Source organism: Myodes glareolus, chromosome 18 (assembly GCF_982192425.1).
Source record: "Myodes glareolus chromosome 18, mMyoGla1.1, whole genome shotgun sequence".
Classification (NCBI taxonomy): domain Eukaryota; kingdom Metazoa; phylum Chordata; class Mammalia; order Rodentia; family Cricetidae; genus Myodes; species Myodes glareolus.
Window position 1 is genome coordinate 5488579 of NC_142043.1, and position 22680 is coordinate 5511258.

Genomic DNA, 22680 nt, shown 5'->3' on the forward strand with positions numbered 1-22680 from the left:
TCCCAGATAAATCACATGGAGGCTTATTCTTAGTTATGAATGCCCAGCCTTAGCTTGGCTTGTTTCCTGCCAGCTTTTCTTAACTTAAATTATTCCTTCTACCTTTTGCCTCTAGGATTTTATTTTTCTCTATTTCTGTATATCTTTCTTTATTTCTTTCTGTGTGGCTCGCTATGTATAGCTGGGTGCCTGGCTTCTGATGTTCCCCTCTTCTTGTTTTCTCTCTCCTTCTTCCTCATTTCTTCTTCTATTTATTCTCTCTGCCTGCCAGCCCTGCCTACCCTTGCTATTGGCTGTTCAGCTCTTAATTAGATCATCAGGTGTTGTAGACAGGCAAAGAATCATGGCTTCACAGAGTTAAACAAATGCAGCGTAAACAAAAGCAGCACACCTTAAAATAACATCCCCAACAGCGAAGCCCTGACTTATAAGGCTTTGTAGCTCAAGTTTTGGAAGCTGTGCCACTGAAAAAAGGTGGTACAAGCTGCATGGTGGAACTGCACCAAGCAGACACAGTAGCGAATGCATAGCAATTACTAGGAAGACGTGCTGCATTTGTTCAGGACCTCCTGACTCTGCTCCAGGTTATTTAGTTCTTAATAATGGCTCCTCAAGAGCGTGTTTGCAAAATCCTCTGAGCTGCCTGCATTCCCCTTTGATCTTCTGCTTTCGGGGCTCAGCACTACTTTCTGTGTGTCTGAGCATTAACACAGGGATAGTACACCGGACACATTCCTGTCCCAACATGGCTTTGTATGGGGAAAAAGGGCTCAAGGGTATCTTGTTCCCTATTAAGGGTGAGGATACATCAATGGACTCAGAGCCTCTGGCCAGTAGACCCAAACCCAAAAGGAGAAAAATTCACCCTCTCTAGTAGAAATCGTTGCCTAGTCAGAGGAATCTATGGGTGTCATTAGGGTATACGGCTCCCACTGGGTACCCAGATGCTGTCCTGGGAATGAGAAGGAAATGGAAGGCTGAGAATGTAAGCAAAACCATGCATTTTCTTGTCTGACCTGTAATTCGGTTACTTGAGCATTCAAAGGTGGTGTCAGTCCGCTGTCACTGGTCTGAAGATAAATACAAGAACTCATGTTTAGAAACTTCTGTGTGTGTGTGAGAGAGAGAGACAGAGAAAGGGGTGGGGGAGAAACTTTTACTACAGATTGATGTTGCCACGACATCCTTGTATTTTTTCAGAGGACATGCGTTGTTGATCAGGACACAACCCAGCTCAGCTGTGTTGAACTGGCATGGCGAGTTCCTTGTGGCACAGGTGAGTGTCTCGCATGTGGTTCATGACCAACTGGAAATTTGGATCAGTTTGAGAATCATCATTCTAAAGTCTTACTAAGACACTGCCCTTGGTGCCTGAGAATTCAACTCTGAATGGTTTGCATTAGAGGTTTAGGAAATCTGTGGACCAGACATATCAGTACTTTCTGGGAACTTATTAGAAATGTAAATTCAAGGTCTCCACCCAAAATATACTGAATCAGAAACCCCAGGAGGAGGCCAACAATCTGTTTTAACAAGCCCTCCGAGTGACTCGGAAGCATGTTTGACTTTAACAACTGGCATGAAGGTTTAAAAGGAACCAGTTATGTTAAGGTTGGAGAAGAATAAAACTCTTAATTAAATATTTATTGTTTCTGCTAGGTTCCAGAGCTGGGGCCTATGGAGACCAGACCAGGTAAAGAAAAATAGAAAATGGAACTATCTTTATATGTTGGAGTGATGGCAAGATTTTTGTTTTAACTTTTGTTTTTGAAATCTCTTCAAATTTATCCATACTGCTTATGGCTCCATTTTCCCAAACCCAACCCACCTTTTCGGCCCACATCAGTTTAGAATCGTTAGAAACAGAGTAAGGGCATCTTGCTAGCTTCAGTCTCGGCACAGTTCCTGGCTATCCCTACAAGTCTTAACTTGCCTGTGTTGGGCAGGGACCCCTTTTAGCTAACTGGCACCATCTACTCTTCTCTCTGCCTGGGCTATGTGCATAATCTTCCTGCTGCCTCACATGAGGGCCAACCTGGTTTTAGCTTCAGAGCTGACCAACCTGCACAATGCCATTCTAAGCGCCTTGATGTCTTCCGGGATATGCTGCTGGTTGGGTAGAGGCCTCCGAGGGCAGTTCCACCGACGAGCACACAGGTCACCCAGGGCCCTCGGCAATGATCAGTTCTGGGGCAGCAGGTCTAGGGTGTGGCCTGAGCATCTTCCTTCCATTCTCACTCTCTTCCTGTATCTTTTGTTGTTTGTTTTGTTTGCATAGGGTCTAGGATGTGGTCCAGACTGACCTAGAACTAATAACCTTTCTGCTTCAGCATCCTGAGGGGTGGGATTACAGACCCATTACCTCTGAACGGGCTCCCAGACCTTTGGACAATCAAGATTAACTGCAGTGATCCTTATGCTTGTACCATGCTCCTCCCCAGTCATGCAGTGACCAGCTACCCTTCTTTGATGGAGACTGTCCAACTCTTTCTCAGTTATGTGTGCTGGAGTAAGCCTATAATCGCCCCAGAGCAAAGGACAGGCCCTCAGTGTAGGCACCTGGGATGCCTATCCCCTTACGCATCTGGATGTCTCATTTTAACAGTCTCAGTCATTCACACCGGCTCTCTGGGTCCCACACAATCTCTCTCCAGTCTTTCCATCCTGACTCGTTTTTCCAGTAGGATAAACGTTTCCCTGGAAGCTCCTGTCTCCTCCAGGAAATGTGACCCAGCCCCCACCCCAGTGTGTTCTGCAGGCAGAGGCCCACTGCTGACCTGTTCAGGGATGCCGAGGTCTCTTTTCCACTGAAACTCATCTTTCCTAGACTCTGCAAACCAAGCCCTTGCCTGGCCATGTCTACTCCACTCTGACCTAAGTTATTATGTGGATAATATTTGAAATTAGAAAAATAAAATTGTCAACTTTTCAGTTGGCAATATAGTATGTTATCTATTATTTCCATGTTTTGTTTGAATTGGGGTATCCTATGTATTACAGGTAGCATGCAACTTGCAACCAGGAACTTCAATTGTCCTTTTTGAGTTAGACATAATAAACTGTCTTTTAGATATATTCTCCTGCCTGGAGATCCTAGAACAAAGACCACTCACACTTGAAAACCTTCATTAGCATGGAATGTACAGCACAATCTAACTCTGAGAGATTGGTAAAGCACAGACTACTGTGCCCACCCTGAGATGTAGAGTACGTATGGGTTACATTTTTTTTTTTCACGGTTCTCATGCTAAGAACATTGCAGGAGCACAGGCCACACTGCCTGTCCCTTCTGTACCTCTGCATTCCTGATCTGGTTCACATTTCCCAGAGCAGCCCCCTTCCCTGTTATCACAGCATCTTCCTACTTCCTGCCACTGTTTGATTCACACATCAAGTCGTTCATGGATTCATGCATTCAACAGCTATTATTTCATCAAACAGTTCAAAAAATGTTGAATTATATTTTTAAAAAAGTTGTGTGTGTGTCAGAGGTGAGGAATAGTGAGTGGCTGCTAAGATGCATATGTGGAGGACAGCAGGCAACTTGCAGGAGTCGGGCCTCTTCTGCCACCACACAGGTCTTTATCTGCTGAGCTAGTTCACTCACCTTCACTGTCGATGGAGGTTTCTGTCCCACCCGGTCCCGCAGCTGTTCAGTTAGAAAGAAACACACAGAGGCCTACATTAATTTTAAACTGGTTTATAAATTATTTATAAATTATAAATAACCAATAAGCCTATTAGCTCAGGCTTCTTATTAGCTAACTCTTACATCTTAACCCATAATTCTTGTCTATGTTAGCCATGTGGCTTGGTACCTTTATCAGTGAGGCATTCTCATCTCATGTCCTCTGTGTCTGGACCGAGCCTTTCCTCTCCCCAGAATTCTCCTGTTCTGGTCACCACACCTATACTTCCTACATGGCTACTGGCCATCCATCTTTTTATTAAACCAATATAAGTGCAAATCTTTACAAAGAACAAAACCATTGTCCCACAGCTCTTCCCCCCTTTTTTCTTTTCAAAACAAGAACTCAGAATCTAATCTTCTTTGTTTAACTTTTTTTCTGACCATTATCCATAACAATTTGTAACCAACACTCTAAACAAAGACAAATATCCATAATCCATTTTGGGGGGAATGTGGGCATAGTTTTCCAGGCTACTTCCTGTTGGTTAGGGGTACCTAAAGAAATCTTAGGGGGGACCTAAAGAAAATTTAGGATTATGGTCAAGTCCTGACTGGAGTATTCTCTGAGGCTGGATCATCTCAGCCAGCAGTCTTGATGCTGTTCTGACTGTAGAACTCAGGGGAAACTCCAACAGAGATCCTCTGAAATGTTGGATCATCTGGGCCATCTGCTCCTAGCAGAGATTTCTCAGGGGGTCTTTCTTGATCAAACCTGATTTTTCTTAACCAAGAATGAATCCACAGCCTCTCATTTTCTGTGGAAACAAAAGTAAAAACTCTTCTCCAAAATAAGATATCTTTTGACATAAATTTTGAAGGCAAGGCATTTTGAAAATATACATGTTGGATTAATCCAGCATCATTTAAAATCAAATGTCTTTCAGCAACTGTTGTTCCTTCCTCAGCTATCAAACAATTCAAAGACAGCACAAAAACATACGGCACCTAGATTCTCTGGGTATTTTTCATCTTTATGTGACTTTATTTTAGACTTGTTGGTTTTTTTGAGACAGGGCTTCTCTGTGTATCTTTTGCTGTCTTAGAACTCACTCTATAGACCAGGCTGTCCTTGAACTCAGAGAGATCTACCTGCCTCTGCCTCCCAAGTGCTGGGATTAAAGGTGTGTGCTACCACACCCAACTAATCTTTTTCTTTCTTTTTTTAAAGGTCTTTATCCTTTTTCTTTTCTCTCTTGAGCCTATTTATTTTTTTAAACACACTGTAAACTGTTTAGAGGACTTTTTTTTCATCTGAATCTATCTTTACTGTATATCTCTTTTTCTGACTACGTGAGTTTTTAATTTGCTAAGTGATATGACTAGGATTAAAGTCATGGCTTTGACAGCTGGATCCACCCCATTCCTTAGCTCTCTGAGAGTGTAGCTTCATGGCCCAGGTACTAATGGGAGCCATGTTTATTGTCAGAACTCTGCCACCACCAATTAGTATGCTGCAGCTATTCATAAACACCATATAAGTGTTTGGTGGTGGGGCCTCTTAAAAGAGCAACAAGGTTTTTATAGCTAAAGTTGAGTCAGGAAACCTCTCTTAAATGAGATGAGCTTGCCTCTAGCAAATAGAGCTCACCTGAGAAAATGCTGCTACAAAGAAACCTTGCTTAATTCTATTCCTTTGTGTTTAGAATTACTTCCCAAGCTCTCTAGGGTCTTATGTGGATGTAGCTGTCCACATTAGTGCTATTTGTTGACAGAGGTTTCTTTTCTGCCTGGTCCCGCAGCTGTTCAGTACCAAAGAAATACACAGAGGCTTACATTAACTATAAACTGGTTGGCCTGTTAGCTCAGACTTCTTCTTAACTCATTATTATTACGTTAACCCATAATTCTTGTTTGTGTTAGCCACGTGGCTTGATACCTTTTATCAGTAAGGCATCCTCATCTCATGTCCTCTGTGTCTGGGTGGCAGCTGCAGACTGACAGCTGTACACTAAACTTTTTATTGTTTTAATTTTTTCTTTTCTTCTTTCTTTTCTTCTTTTATTTCTTTCTCTTTTCTTTCTCTTTTCTTTCTTCTTTCTTTCTCTTTTCTTTCTTCTTTCTTTCTTTCTTTCTTTCTTTCTTTCTTTCTTTCTTTCTTTCTTTCTTTTTTGAAACAGTGTCTCATCTTGTAGCCCTGGCTGGCCTGGAACTCATAGGGACCTGCCTTTCTCTGTCTCCCAAGTGTTGGGATTAAAGGTGTGCATCTATACACCCAACTCCGTTTCTAAAGACCAAAATGACTAGTTCCTCCAAACACCCAACTTCAGCCTTATTCCCCATGCTCTCTCTCCTCTTGTTTCCCCGAAGCTAATCTGTTTTTTGAAACCAACCTGGATACAAGACACAACTTCATCAGGAATCACTCCCTGGTAACTTTCTCTACCAGTCTTTACCCTATCGGCCACCTCCTCTTCTTCCTTTTTATAACCAGAGTCACCAGGGGTCTCCAGTGTCCTTGACAGCAGGGTCAATACCTCAGCCCTTTAGTCTCTCCCATCACCCAGTTCCTCTAGAGCACTGCCCAGAAGCAAATGGAAGAAAGACATGAACTTCACCTCTTCTGAATCTGAGCTTTAGTCATAAGCTGGCCAACGAAGGACAGTTACTGACTAGTGTAAGCTTGAAATTCTAGCACTCAGGAACGAGAGGCAGGCCACATATTCCAGTCCAACGTGGTCTGCACAAGACCTGTCTCACACAAACAGAAGACAATCAGTGAGAGGTGACTTGGGGTCATCACAAAACAGAGTGGAGGAAAGCCAATCACAAAACCAGCTGCTGGCAAACCCAGAAAGGCTTCCAGGAAGGAGCCCGAAAGAATAAAAGCTTTAGGAAAACACAGCATTGTGACATTAAAGCTACAGGCTGTATTGACCAGCGTACAGAACTTAATTATTAGACAGATTAACAAAGACTTTTGCCAATGATGCTACCCCTAGCACACCAGTGAAATAATGGACTTGTCTAGAGCTAGAAGTAATTCTACATGAAAACCCTGGAAAGAACAGAGCCCTGCAACATACCAGAAACCCAAAAGATTCATTAAAGGTGACTGTTCTCACAAGGAAAAGAAATCACAGTGTAAAAACCTTCCTTTGGGATTTTGCAACAGATTCTCTGGATAACATCAGTTAGTTTAATTGGCAGGGGTAGTTACAAAGTCTTATCATTTCAATAGCCAAAAAATCAGCTAGTCAATAAACTTTGGCATCAATAGATTTAAAGATGCATATACACATATACATTTTCCAGATAGTTTCCAAAACTTTCCATCTTCCACAGTGGGGGTAAAAGTGCCAAAATGTCCTGTTTTACAAGTGCTCTAAAATATTCAATTTACACACTTCAACTCACAGCAAAGGTCTTACTTTTGTTTTTTTTTTTTTTTTTTTTTTTTTTTGAGTCAGGATTTCTCCCTGTCCTAGAACTCACTTTGTAGACTAGGTTGGCCTCAAACTCATGTAGACCTGCCTGCCTCTGCATCTCAAGTGCTGGGACTAAAGGAGGTCTAACTTTTTCAACAGATATTCCTGATCAGTCCTTGGGATCTGGGTGCTGGGGAAGCCATCCCCCCACAGGCTGCCATCAGATGGCTGGACGAGAGTGCTCGTCTTGTTCTGGTGGTGTGGATACAAAGCTGGCCTCCAGGTTCCTCAGTCCCTTGTGCTCAGAGTTGGGATGCAAGCAGATAGCACTGAATGTATCGTCTGGATCAGCTTTCTGGTCTGTCAGTTTCCATTCTCTCTCAAGATGGAGTTAGTAAAGCAAGTCCATGTGGGGTTGTTGTGGGCGTTAAATGCAACCATGGAGACAAGTGATGCTGGCCACTTTGCAGAGAATCCTTCCCTTCAGGGTTCAGGGTTAGTGGTTAGCTTCATGCATAACAACACATAGTATTTCATAGGCAAATAGCTTAAATTTCTCAGAGACAAGTTTACTAAGTCAAAAAAAAACCTTTTGTTGTTGTTTAGTTGATTTATGTTGCCAGTTTTTTCCAAAAAGTAAATGCCAGTAATGATGGTAGTGATGGGAAACTGTTAAGGTATTTTGATCCTGTCTCCATCAAAGGATGCTCTTTAGCCCCTGGCAGGCAAGATACAGGGACTCCCTGCATTCTGGATTCTTGGCTTCTCAACCTCTCCCCATCCTATAGCCATTGATGTTTTTAAATAGTCTTTGCTGGATTTCATCCATTTTGATCTGAATGCATTAGCTGGGGGTATACGTCTTTGACATTAATTTAAAAGTAATTCATTAAACCTAAATACAACTTACTTTTGTTCCAGTGAATATTCATTTGATTATTGAGGAAAGATGTTTGTCTGTTTGCAAATATGTCACTTTTCATCTTCTGGAACCGATGCCACTCCTACGGCACTTCAGGTTGCTGTTAGGAGTCTGCAGGACTTGTGTGTAACAAGCATATTCCTGTTACATTCAAATGTTTGTGGGTAGACTACTTTTGCTAGTTTGTTTCAAAATGTATTTTATTGTTCATTTTGTACATATTACAACATTCTAAGCCTATCATAAATAGCTCCCTTAGACTTCCTGTACTTTGAATTCTGATAACATGTGTGTGTGTGTGTGTGTGTGTGTGTAAACATTGATTTTTCTTTTTTGCAAATTAATCTGTCTGTATTGTGCAAAATGTTTATCTTGTCATTGATTTGTGCTCTTATCACTATCAAACACTTCATTCTTTGTAAAATTTATTTGGACCGTATTTTTGCCTCATTAATCTATTTTAGTACCAGTAACACATGGTTTTCAATTTTATAACATTAGAATATATCTTAATAATTTGGTGAGGATGGTCCTTTTTATTATCATTCCTTCCTTCTCAAAACTGGGTTTTGCTATTTTTATTTTCTCTTCCAGAATTCTGTTGAAGTTTCCTTCACCAACACCCCAATCGATGAGAGAGACAGTTATCACAGTTACTAAGTTCATTCTTTGGAAGAAATTAAAAATACAAAGATATATTTTAGCTGAGTATGGTGGCTCACACCTTTATTCCCAGCACTTGAGAGGCAGAGGCAGATGGATCTCTGTGAGTTCAAGGCAACCTGAGCTAGGCTTCGTTCCAGGCCAGGCAGGGCTACACAGTGAGTCCAGTCTCAAGAAAACACACAAACAAACAACATCTTTTGATCTTGGAGTCAGTCTCTGGGCTAATTAAAGTTACTAGAACACCTACAATTTCTGCTTAGGGTCAAGAGTGGTGGCCTTTAAGTCCAGCAGTTCAGGGGACTCTATGGTAGTTCATAGCCATCCTGGTAATTTATCCAGGTCAACTAGGGGGCCACCTTGTCTCAAATACAAAACAACAAAAAAAGCAAAAAACAAAAGCAAACAACAACAAAAATCACAAAAACAAAATAAAAGGGCTCCCTCTCTCTGTTTCTGCAGGTCACAGATTTCAGGGTTAAAATAAGTCAGGAACTTCATATATTTTTTCATCTTGTAAAAATGAGTCTAAATTTTGCTCCAGTTAATGGCTGCCCTTGCTTTCAAATACTGTTGACGTGTGTTAAGGTTTATGTCTTCTAACTTTTACTAATTTATTAAGTAGATTCATGCTTTCACTAAGGCTTGGACTATGACTGTATTCAGTGCATATGAGCCACAACATGATTTTCACTCTGGGTAGCTCTTCTTTCCTTTCTTTTATTACATTCATCACGGTATTAAAAATTCTTTTAGGTAACATTGTAGCAATACTATTATAATAACTTTGTCCTCTTCAGTCACATACATCTCTAGAACTTTTACATTAATTCTAATATTCATAACTATAAAAAATTATTATCATGCTGAGGAACTATTTTATTTTCTTATGTTTTATTTTCTATCAGGAATCAATGCTTTTAAGAATGACCCATCGAGGGCCAGCGAAACGGCACTTGCTGCCAAGGCTGACAGCCCGCTTTCAATCTCCAGGACCTACAGAATGGAGTCAGAGAACTGACTTCTGAAGACCCAAAAAACTGAACAGAATAAAAGGATTTTAAATCTATCAAATTAATGATTTACCACACTTCTTTAATCTACTGCTATTAAATAGCTCAGTATAATTTTGTCAATGTCTGGAGCAGCTTAAATACCCATTGTTAGCTGTGATGAGGTCTAGTATATTGAAGACAGGATGATGGGCTGGATACTGCAACACAGACCTTTCATCCCAGCACTCAGGAGGCAGAGGCAGGTGGATCTCTGTGAGTTCAAGGCCAGCCTGGTCTATCTGTCAAGAGAACCTATCTCAAAACAGCAGCAACAACAAAAACAACAAAAACGAAGCCAGAATAATGGAATAATGCTCAGGCCTGAACCAGACACTCACACTTTCATCTTTTATAAGGCTCAAGGAACATTTTGGAGGAGGTGGTGGAAAGAATGTAAGAGTCAAAGGCAAGAGAGGAGCCACAGAATTCATCTCCTGGGCTAGTCGGAGCCATGAGAGTCACGAACTCAGAGGCCAGCTGGTGGGGATGCCTGCACCGGGAGAGCTGGAAACCACTGAGTAATCAACTCTAGCCGACAGTTCTGGTTCACATGGGTCACCCCAGTTAGACTAATGTGAAACAAAACAAAACAAAATCCATGCATCTGTTGGGATGGGGAGGAGAAGGGAGACTCGAGTAGAGAAGAACCAGAATATATTTTATACATACATGCAGGAAATTGTCAGACAGAAAAATTAATAAAAATTTAAGAACAGATAAATTATGTTGTTTAGAGTTTTTACCATATACTATTTAGTGCCATTATTCCTTTATGACTAGAAAACAGTCAGTTTTTTCTAGTTTGCTTTAAATACGTTTTGAGTGTATGTGTGTGTTGCATGTCCACGCATGTCACTTGTGGAGCTCAGAGGCTCAGAGGACAACACTTTCCTGTCTGTGCTGTGTGCACTTCCTGGATTCTCCAGTCGTCACCACACAAGTGCTGGTATGACAGACACAGGCTACTGGGCCTGGCTTTACACGGATCGAGACTGAACACAGGTCGTCAGGCCTGTGCGACATGCATTTTCCTTATCACCAGGTCACCTGCCCATACCACTGCTTACTGTTTTGTTTCTCCTCGCAAAAAGTCTTTGTTTTACTTGATATGCATAGTGCTGTATGTACTTGAAACATTTTAACTTATCTATTTTTACACTTTTAATAGTTTTATATTTTAAAGAATTTCATGCATGATCACTCTGTTCCTCCCTCCTCTCCATCCAACCCCTCTTGTGTCCCCTCCCCTCTATGTTCTTCTTTAGTTACTATTTTCCACATGTACTTTGGATATAAAAACTGTAAGCAAAACAAGCTTTAACCATTGAAAATCCATGCTGTTGTCTTTAAGTATGACTGTTCTATACGACATCAAGTCACCAGACTTTCATTCTTACCTTTCCATTTGAACAGGAAAATTTAGATCACATATTTCATAATGTAAAATCATGATTAGACTTTTCAGCAGTTCCTTATTGTTTCCTAACCATTCTGTACTTTTGTGGACTATGTTTTACTTACTTTTTATCTTCTGTAATTATTAAGAAAAGCAGCAGGTTTTTCAGTTCCACTAGCGCTACATGGGATTGTCGTCAAGTGCTGTAAAATGCATTGCACACTAGACGGCTGAGTTCAGAATTTCCTTTCCCTCCTTGTACTGCAATCTGGTTGCAGCCTCCTTTTCAGAACCTCTTCGAACACACGCTCTCCACTCACAGAATCGGATCTGACGTCACTGTACTTGATCCTTGGTGCTGAACACCCACCTTTTAAAGTGAAATTTCCCAGTCTTGGATTGTTTTACTGTTCCTCCATCCCCAGCCCCTGGAATTATGGATAGCACTTCACTCAATTTTCTGCAGAAACTGCTTTTAGTTGCTATGTTTTCTGATACCTGGAAGACATTTAAATTTTAGTTAGCTGCTTTCACAAATAAGCTAATGACTGGGTAAAACATGCAGAATCAAACTGGATACTCCTATAATAACATGAAAATTTCTTCAGATTTTTAATGAAAAAGGTTTTCTCTCTTAAGAAGGCCATAGACAAGCTGGTCATACCCACCATCCATTAACTTGGGGGTGGCAGGCAGCTGCAGCGGGGGATTAGGAGTTTGAGGTCAATTCGTAGTTATAGTGACTTCAACCCAACCTAGGCCTGTCTCAGAGAACCAAGGAATCACTATAGCCAAGGATGGAGCACTTGCCTGGTATGCACAGGAACCTCATTCTACCTCAGCACTGCCAAGTAAGACAACCAGCCACATTCAAGGAGCCTTGCAGGTGCATGGTTTTTTTCATATGTACATGCAGGTCTTTCTTTGTTCTAGAAATTTAAGAACCTACTACCTATGAAAGGCATCCATATGTATCTCTTCATTTTGCTATAAACAACCTAACTATGTCAGCAGTTTTTTTTTTTAAGATTTATTTTAAGACTGGGAATAGTGGCACACACCTTTAATCACAGCATTCAAGTGGCAGAGGCAAGCCAATCTCTGTGAGTTTGAACCCAGCCTAGTCTACACAGTAAGTTCCAGGACAGTTGGAGCTGTATAGAGAGGCCCTGTCTCAAAAACATATTTTTTATATACATATTTATAAACATAAATATTTATGATTTTAATTACACACACACAAGTCCACGTGCACACGTGTGTGTGTGTGTGTGTGTGTGTGTGTGTGTGTGTGTGTGTACCTGTAAGTGCAGGTGTTCTGGGAGACCAGGTATTGAATGTCCCAGAGTTGAAATTAAGGCAGTTGTGAGCTGCCTGACATGGGCGCTGGAAACAGAAATTGGGTCCTTTGGAAAAGCAGCAAGTGCTCTTAATCACTGAGCCATTTCTCCAGCAACACCATCACAGTTTTTAGCACAAACTGATGTCTTCTGTTGTAATTTTCAGCATTTTTTCAAGTTTGTCTGCTCCATTTTGGGGGGATAACCCTTTATTTTACTTATAAGTTCAAGACACACATAAATATAACATTAATAGCACATATGATGCAATACTGTCTTAACCCTGTTAGTGTCGGGGCTGTAGGACAGCGACGTTTGCTGCCCCGAGGGAGTACACATTCCACATGGAAACACACAGCCTGTCTACCTAGGGTCCCTTCTGATACCACAGACATTGACTTCCTGGATTTGTTTCACTTATCAGGATCTAGTCTTATTTTTACCTGTTCTTGTTTGCTTAGGAACAACTGCATCTCCTGCTGTACTGTTCTAATCACATTCCTAAAACAACTCAGATTAACAAAAGGCTATTGCAAAACCAACTATTTCACAGGGGTAAACGGCCCAAGGCTAAAGTTTCAATGGTACGATTTGTCTTTGACTATAGTCCTTTCAGTGATGTGTTTTCATACAACAACTCAAAATATAATTCATACATTTATAAAGCAGTAAATTACAGTCTTAACTATCATTAATTATATGTGTGTGTGCATGCACACGTGTGTGTATGCGTGTAATAGTAGATCTTAGGCAGAGTTTGTAGGGCCATAAAACAAACTACATCACAGTTTCCAACTGGTTACCATAAAGGGAAGACAAGGCCACTGCTGAACAGTTAACCAAGTGCACTGATCTATTCCCGGCCATGGAGATGCTCACCTAGGAAAAGTGCTTGCTGCCAGGCTTGACCTAAATTCAAACCCTGGTATCTACATGGTGGAAGGAGAAGCAAATTGTCCTCTAGCCTCCACATGTGTTTTGGCATGCACCCGACCAATAAATAAGAAAATGTAAAAACAATTTAAAAATAAGCCAATCTATCCTCAATTTTTTAATGGAACACCTCCATTTCTCCTCCAACAGTTCAGTTCTCATATTACACTACTGTCAAGTGTAGTGTAATTACTTCTCTAACGAAAGCAGGGGTGTTATCTCTATTTCTATGTATAAAATCTGGGAAGTCACATGACTGAACTCTTGCCACAGGAAGCAGGTGTAGTGTGCTGTGCTGTGTTTACTGCTCCAGTGTAAGAACTGTCAAGGAATCCCAACCTAGTGTGAACAGGTGAAGAACCTCCATCCCATGCTGCCCCGTGCAGCAAAGAAATATCCCTTTTCAGTTAAATCGAGAGTATGTTTAGCCGTTTACAACTGGAGGGCCGAGGAGAAAAGACCAGAGGGGAAGATGTTAGTGGAGCTAACATGTTTCAATTTACTGGTACACCTCATCTAGAAGACCTCATGTAGGCAAGGTTTTCCATCTGACTAGAAGGCATAGGAATGCGGTTCTGGTCAGCAGTGGCTTCCTTCTGCAGGCACAGGACATCCCAGGGCAGGTGAAGGACCACAGGAACACACTGGCAGACAGACTAGAGTGGAAGAAGTGTGTGCCTCATCTGCCCAATATCCAGAAATGCTTATTTCTTATATTTTTATTGCTGATACATAAAATTATTTTTCAGATGATTCTAAAGCTTTTAAAAAAGTAATTCAATGGAAGAGTGTTCATAGACAGAAACTCATTTGGTATCTTTCCAGAAGTTCCCCAAATTGGAATCTTAAAATATGCTTACTAGGATGAAAAACCAGCTTAAAAACAGTTTGTCAAGTAAGTCTGGGTTTTTTTTTATTCAATGAATGATTTTAAAAATTAGCTTCATTGTTTTTTAATTTACCATCTGTTAACTCAATAAATACAAGTTCTTAAAGTTAACCTAATTGTCTTGGAATTTGCTGTTTTTGAAGTTGATTAAAGTTATTTAAAATAATTTTATTGTATATTCAGACTGAAACAAAGCATGTCTGCACGTGGACAGATCTTGACTAATAATTTGCAAATAAATGTGCCCATTCGTAAAATGAACCACTTATGTTTATGGCTCTTAAGATGTATCAGTCAATATGTGAACATACACACAAAGAGATGCTGATACAAGAGCATCAAGGCTTAAAATTCATCACTACAATTAACTTTTTCCCTGAACTCACAGGAAACACATGCCTTAGATGTGTCTGACAACGGGGAACTAGCGATCTTTTTGTTCCAGACTACTGCCTGCTAAAGGGTCTCCCCTAGGCTTCAAACACTTAAAAGTATCAGGCATGAAGAGAACCAGGCTGGGGCAGACATTACATGTAGTAGACTATGTCAGCCAACCATTATTAAATAAACTAAGCAGGGTATAGTGGTAAAGGCCTTTAATCCCCGCACTTGGGAGACTGGGCAGGAGGATCTGCCAGTTCACGGCCACCTAGTCTTCATAGTGAACTCTAGACCTGCCTGTATCAGTCATAACTAAAGCTTTGATTGACCTTTCAATTGCCTAAACCTACTTCCAGGTTATTTATCTGATTCTTTAATTGTTTTTTACTTTTGTGTGTTTAAGACAGGTCTTATTCCAGAACCTTATGCCTCTGCCTCCTAGGTCTGGGGTTACATGTGACTGCCATTCTTTCTAGTTATGTATGAAAGGATCTCAAAGTCAGAGTGAGTCCCAAGCCCACTGATGGGCAAAGAACAGAGCACAGACTACCGGGGGCTGTGCCATCTTCATTGCACACGGTGGTGGTTTGAATAGGAAGGGCCCCCATAGACTCACATAATTGAATGCTTGGTCATCAGGGTGTGGCACTACCTGACAAGGATTAGGAGGTGTAGCCAGGTTGTATAGTGGTACATCATTTGTGTTTTAATAAATAAAATTTGCTGGAAGATCATAGAGCAAAGCAGTCATACTAGTCAGTCATACAGGCCAGGGAGTGGTGGCACACACCTTTAATTCCAGGACTCTGGAGATAGAGGTAGACAGCTGTCTGTGAATTCAAGGTCATCCTAGGCTACACAAGATTAAATCTGTCTAAAAGAGAAACAGAGCTCACACAAAGGTGATCCCAGCACTTGAGGTTCCACGCCTTTAATCCCAGCACTAGAGAGATGGAGACAGGAGTGCTATAAATAAACTGAGAGAGGAATATAAAAAGATTGGAACTCGGTGGACGGTGTGGAGTGTGGGGTCTTCAGGATTTGTGGACACAGGATGTCAGAGAGTGATTCACGGCGTGGGGGAGGGGTCAGAAGCTCAGGCCAGACCCAGTATCTCCCTTCCTGCTGCCTGCGGATCCAGACATAGAACTCTCTTCCAGCGCCGCTGCCATGTCTGCCTGTGAGCCCCCAAGCTTCTTACCTTGCTGATGAGGCACTAAACCTCTGAAACTCTAAGTCAGCCCCGACTAAACGCTTCACAGCAACTGAAGAATGACTAAGAAACACACACACAAGATGGTAATGTTTACTCTCCAACAGTTGAGGTCACCATTGTGGACCGGAAGCAGCCCAGGCACTTTTCCTAGCCTGAGATTATTGCTGCAATGTAGCATTTCGTGCCCTTTTCATCTCAAGAATGTGCAGCAGTGGATGGAAGACTGTAGCTCTGGCTAACAAGCATCCAACTCTGCCATTTTAAGAAAAGTTTGCTTTACTTGATTATTTTATGAGGGGTGGCTATTTGAGCCATGGCTGCTGAGTAGGAGAAGAGGGCATGTGAGGGCCACAGTAAAATATCCCCAGTCAGGTATAGCCGTTCACCTAGACACACAGAGGAAGGGGAGTGTAAGCTACAACCGCAGCCATGAATGACAAAAGTCAGCAGATTGTTTTTTGGGAGATTGGGAGTAGACAGAGCTTTTCTCTTAAAGAAACCTTTGCAACTGTGTACAGACTCTGGGCTAGCCAGGGTACTGCTTGGGTTCATCCTGCCAGGTGACAGAGTCAGGTGCCATACATTGCTGATGTTTGAATAGCTGATAAATATGGCCTCAAAGCAAGAGAGGCAGGAAGAATAAACAATTAGTAGGATTATAATTATTCCTGATTAATTTTATTATTTGACAATTTCATACATGTATATATTTTGATTATTCTTTCTCCTTATTTCATCTTCCTTCCATTCCTGTCAACCCCCAATCCCATACACATCAGTCCTTTCCCCAGTTTTATGATTTTTGGTTCTACTTTGTGACTCATTTAGTTTAGCTAAGGCAATCTGTGTGAGCATTGGATTGGATCTGGTGAAGCCTGTTGAGGCCATCAGTGAGCCACAACTGAAGGTGATAGCTACCCCTGGATCTATCAGTAGAGAACAGTCCAATGGTGAGGTTAGAGATCCCTGAGTTTCCTCCTCCATCCATGCCTAACTGTTGAGCAATCTGCTTTTATTTATTCATTTATTTTTACAATAGAATTTTTAATTACATTTATTTATGTATGTAATATGTGTGTATGAGTGTGTGCATGAACAATGGTACATGTATGGAGGTCTCCTTCTAAGGTACAGGTCACAGGCATCCAATTCTGATGGTAAGACTTGGTGGCAACCACCTTTGTCTGCTAAGCCATATTACTAGCCCCTGAATCAATTTTTAAAGTTAAAAAAAGAAGTCTCATTCTCAAAAGTCTAGGGCATATGACTATAAGACAGTTTGAACTAAAATATAATTTGACATTATTACTGGAGAGTCCAGCCTCACTAGAAATGTATATACATAAACTTCACAAAACTTATCTACAGGCCAAAATCAGCTTAACAAGTATATGTTAACACGTAGTTAAGCTGACAATACTTACTATTTCAATTTCTCATATAAACATGGGATTTAGCTTATCTTTAGAAACTGGAATATCTGACGTTTTGCTTGGACAGAATACATTCTTCAGACCACTGAAATTCTTCCTTTGATGGATAATCTTATCTGTCAACTTGACTGGGTTTATAATCACCATGGAAACTTACCTCTCAGTGTGTCTATGAGACTGTTTCCAGAGAGGTTTAATTGAAAAGTGAAGACCCACGGTCTAGGGACCTGGACTAAATAAAAAGAGAAGAAAGTGAGCTGAACCTAGCATTCCTCCCTCCCTCCCTCCCTCCCTCCCTCCCTCTCTCTCTCTCTCTCTCTCTCTCTCTCTCTCTCTCTCTCTCTCTCCCCTCCTTCCTGATTGCAGGCAGATGTCATGTGACCAGATGCCTCAAGCTCCTGTCACCACCTTTCCTTCCTCTTTGTGACCCAGAAGAAATCCTTAAGTTGCTTTTGTGAGATGTTTCATGACAGTAATGAGAAAGAGTAATAAATATGCAGCATTGTTTATGATCTTAATCTGGTCAGTTTTGTTGACTTACATTTATGCTTCACCAGGTGAAAATTTAAAAGTTGTGATCCTAGGAATAAGGAATGATCAAACTCCAAAGAATATAAGCAAAGTCCTTTGCAATGTGGACAGTTTAGATTCTGTCTTTACAGTTCCCCAACGAGGGCTAGTGCCCACCCCAACAGGGGCTAGTGCCCACATGGGTCTCACTGCTTCAAAAATCCTTTTGCTCTCCTTCTTTGTTCCTAAAGGAATCCCACTTAGTCTCAAGACTTAGCGTCTGTCGGTTCCTCTAAGGAACTTTTTAAAATGCCTCCAGCAAGAATGTTCGCCTCACCCTAGGTGTTCCCACTGCCTTAGTTCCTCTATTAGCATCGCAATGGCTTTTTCCTGCCCAATAAGAAAATCCGGTCTCTGAGGAGAACTTCCAAGGTCCTTATCCCCAGCCGCTAGCAGAGCTCCTGATTTCTACTAGGTTTAATGAATATTTACTGAATGAAGAAAATATGGGGAAAAAGGTGAATGAAGAAATATTTTGTATTACACGAGTATATAATCCGTTTGATAATAATGTGAGATGTGATTGCTCAAGGTCAGTATTCAGATTTGAACTGAATGGTATCTTTAGATAAATGCTCCTTACAGTTTTATTTTATCATACCTTTGCTAGGAAAACAAGTCTGAAAAAAAGAAAATGTGTTACATTAGTCAGTGTGAAAGACTGACGTAAAATTGATGGGGTTGACTTACTCTAGTGGGGGTGACAGAAAAAGTCACATTATGTCTCCCTGTGGGTTGGTGCCATTCTGGCAACGCTCACCCAGGAAATGGAAGACTTGGGCCACAGAGTGGCCGGACTGGACAGTTCAGCTGGCAGTCCATCAGGGCCAGGGTCACAAGGGGGAGTATGTGAAGCGTCCAAGCTGCTGACTGCTCCATCAGCTTGAGTCCAGGAGTGAAAAGACACACAGAGGAAGCACCTGTGGGTGATCATAGGCAGCAGACATTCACAGGGACTCGGGCTGAAGCCCTTCCTGTCACCTTTGCTCTGTTCTAGTACCAGCTCCAAAAGGAAATAATGGCTCTGACTTTCAAGAACTCCAATTCTGTACAGTTTGAGAAAAATAAAGAAAGTACACCAAGATGAGATGAATGACCTTGAAAATTATTTACTCATTCCCACAATAAATATTGGGGAGCTGAACTGAACTCTATTTTGAGTCAAGCTCTGAACCCCAAATCCCTGCCACTATGGGGGTACCCACTTAGGACATCTGCATAAATGATCTCTCGAAGCTTTGATGAGACAACTTAGCAATAAAAATAACTTCTAATCCAGATCCTTAGCCTTTATTTTCTTTTTCTTAAGAACCAATTTTAAAGTCACATTTGTTTATTGTGTGGGTGGGTGGGTGTGGTTCCTGTGTAGGAATCAGAGGACAACTTTCCAGAATTGGTTCTATCTTCCCACCTTGTGGGACCTGGGGACCAAAGTCAGGTGGGCAGGTTTGGTGGCAAACACCTTTACCTACCATGTTGGCACACAGGCCCAGTTTCCTCTGCTTCAGAGACTGAACATGCTCAGGGTTGCATGGGAGGGAGAAGTCTCTCTCCCTGGCCCATTAGCTATCTTCTTACAGTCTCATGTTCCCCCCCACTAAGGCCACTGATGCTTTGGCCCACTCCTTGTATGAGATGTAGAAGGTCAGACTGTACTATCTCTTTTCTGAAATAATCAACATGGCTATTGATATTAACTATTATCATCTATCTTCTGGTATGTTTCAGGTTTACTTGTCTATTAGCTACTCACATTACATTTGGGGGCTATGGAGATGTTTGGAGCTATACACTATTAGGTTTGGAAGGAAAGGAAACTCGGAATGTTGGGAACAACGTGCCCTCTTGCTTTGAGTCAGGGGAGATTTGCCAATAATCTGAACTACTAGGTGAACATATGAGTATATAAAAGACAAAAAAAATATACTTTTTAATCTCAAATTTCTGTTAACCTTCACTTCAGACTTCCACAATGACAACCAGCAGAGACTGAGTGTTTGGGGCTCCATTCCTACCGTGCCGTCCTCAGAGGAGACACTGGTAGAAGTTAGGCCATTCAGCACTTTGGCAAAGAAAGGCAAGAGAATTTGATGTCACCCAGGACTTGTAGGGGAGAGAAAGTGAGCCGTGAAGGGAAACTCACTGTCCACTTTGCTTTGCTCAAGGCAATCCCTAGGAGCTGTTTGTTTTGCTCTCCAGGGGCCTTCCGGGGCACAGGGTGGAGTTTCCCAGATGAACGCACCTATCCAGATTTGTTTATATCCTCGTGTCTTTGGAATGGTGCTCTTGCGTAGAATGGTGATCAACTGAAAAAACACTGGAGAATTCCAGGGACTTCAAGGCTAGACAAGGGGAGGGGGCTCTCAGGAAGCAGCCGGCACCACGCACCGTCCAAGTGCTTGTTACTAAGGTTCAAATCGCTAGTCACCCACCGTATCGTGCTTGATCACAGGCAACCGACAGAAGAGGACCTGACAGAGCTTTTAGGAAAAACTGAATTCTCAGCCCACAGTCACTTTCCAGGAACTTCCCTGCAAACAGCTCTGCGCTGGAGGGATGGAACGCCTAGCAATCTCAGTCCCGCCGCCCTAACTGCCTTCGCTCCACATACAATTATTTATGGGGACTTAATGAGAGAGCAAGCCTTATGTGAAAGAACTCAAGAAAGTGCAGCTGCTATAAACAGACCTAGGCAGTTCTACAGTCCTTATTTTTATAACCGAGCTTCTGCAATTCCTGCCACGAACCTAACAGCTCCACTCCTTGCCAAACACACAAAGAGAAAAGTAAAAACTGTTTTCGTTCTGCAACCCCCTTAACTTTGAGTAAACAGTAGTAATTTTCTGTCATCATATTCAATGCAAATTTCCCAAAGGCGACACAACAGGAAACAAAAGACCTGTTAGTTGATAGCTTCTTTAGAACTGGGGGGTGGGATTGAGTGGCAAGGGAGTGGGTTAAAGTTAATAGAACCCAGTTTCTCCTTAGCTCCGGGGTCCTGAGCCTCCCCCTAGTTTGATCTTTCGGAGTTCTGTGGATTTCCCCCACGGAAAGATCCCTGGGCTCTGCCTCCCCTCCCAGGAAAGCCTCATTTATTGACTCCCTTTGCCCCATATTTTGGGTGGATGGTGGCAGAGGTGATTTAGACATCAGTAAGCATCTCGTTCTGGTGGGCTGCATGGACCTACAATTGCCGACACGAAAATGACACTAATACAAACGGCTGGGGCGGAGAAAGGGGTCTGTAAGAGGCCCCCTCATGCTCCGTCCGCTATGGGTTCCTCACTAGGGGTGTAAAGCTCCGGGACTGGGATACCCAGAGAGAAGATGGGAAGAAGCTCATCAGCTTGAAGGGAAAGAGGCCCCCTCTAGGAAAAATCTTCTTCATCAACACTAAAGAGAAGGGAAAACTTGGCCCGCATACCCCTACTGGGGAGCGACACACCCCACATAGGCTGGCTTGGGAGGGGGGGTGCTCAGGGCCTCTCACCTGACTTCCTCCTCTGCTGGCACACACACCAGTGCCCCACTCCGCACCCCCAAAGCCCAGGCAAACAACGGCAAGAGGAAGCAGCGGGCGGCAAGGGTGCGCGGCGGGGGCAGTGCAGGTGAGGGCCCGGGCAGTGGGGCTCCGGGGCGCGCCCACACTTACCCTGGCGGCGGGCAGGGCCGCTCTCCCGCAGCGACCCCGCGCCGGGGCGGCACGCAGGGATGTGGCGGCCGCGGTGGCTCGGGCTCGGCTCGGCTCGGGCTCCACGGCGCGCTCTCAAAGCCACCGGCCGCCCAGGATCCCGCCGCCAGGGGGAGAAGCGGCCGCAGGCGCGGGGGAGGCAGGCCGGGCCCGGTCGCTCCCGCTGCGGGGTCCCCGAGCCCCCCAAGCGGGAGAGCGACGACAGCGCCGCGCGTTTAGCACGCGCGCCCCCCGGGCGGCGGTGGGGGGGCTGTCGCGGGGGCGCCCCGATCGCCCGTGCCGCGTTGTACACTGCGGGCTCAGAGCGGCTCCCGCGCCCCCTCCCGCGCCCCGCCCCGCCCCCGCCCCTTCCCCTCCCCCTCGGCCCCGCGCGCTCCCCGCTCGCTGCTCGCCGCGCTCTGCCCCCTTTAAACGCCCACTTCGGATGGGGAGAGGAGACAACTTGAAGTCAAGTTACCATTAACTTCCGCGGCGGCCGCAGCTCGGCGGCGGGGAGGTGGCAGCAGCTGCAGCCACCGCCCGGGAAGTCCGCCGCCCGGCGCGCCCGCGCGGGGAGCCGACCCGGCCTCGGCCCGCACCGCTGGCCCACGCTGCCCCGCTTCCACGCCTGAGTGAGTCCCGCTCCTTTGCTCCCTGCCGGTGCTGCTCACGCTCTGGGTCTCTTGCTCGGTTCGCCTCCTTTTTCTGCGGATGCGGAACCGATCCAAACTTCTCGGCGGCCCCGGCTGGGGCGGCTTTGCGCCCCTCGCGTGCCGGGGTCTGCTGGCCTTTCTCGCGCGCGCGCCGGCACGCGGGAGGACTGGGCTGGTAAAGTGAGGGCCATGGCCGGGAAGCGTACTTTCTTGGTGTCCTTGCTTCTTTCGCACACCTGCCTGGCAGACTCTGGTTGGATACTTTTGTACAGGTCGTGGGGACGGTCTTCTTTAGAGGAGAAAGGCGGAGTGGGGAAGCCCTGAGAGGGCAAGCGGGGAAAGGGGAGCCACTCCGTGAGCCCTGGTACCTGGAAGGCGGCGAGGTGCCTGGTGGAGTGAGAAGGTCGCGCGCCAGATCTGCAGTTCACTCTGCATCCTATCCTGGCCCATCTACCCCTATCCTTTCCCTACCAGCACTGCTTGGCTGGTGGCGGGTGGCGATG

General features: G+C 43.7%; 1 protein-coding gene and 1 long non-coding RNA gene across 3 annotated transcripts in view; one reads left to right on the forward strand and one right to left on the reverse strand.

The window, feature by feature from the left end:
- Positions 1–3441: 3441 nt before the first annotated feature.
- Positions 3442–17541, reverse strand: LOC125414011 (uncharacterized). Its single transcript, XR_007236120.3, has 3 exons — positions 17442–17541; positions 11463–11590; positions 3442–3649 (listed from the first exon to the last, which is right to left on the reverse strand). It is a non-coding gene; the product is annotated as an uncharacterized LOC125414011 (long non-coding RNA).
- Positions 17542–21357: 3816 nt separating this feature from the next.
- Satb1 (SATB homeobox 1) overlaps positions 21358–22680 on the forward strand; it is a 91336-nt gene continuing 90013 nt past the window's right edge. Inside the window, exon 1 of one of the 2 annotated variants that reach the window (XM_048455151.3) lies at positions 21358–21462. The gene's annotated coding sequence lies outside the window, so the exon portion shown is untranslated. Of the gene's footprint in view, positions 21463–22021; positions 22157–22680 lie in introns of those variants that run through there. The other variant, XM_048455232.3, reaches the window with a different exon arrangement.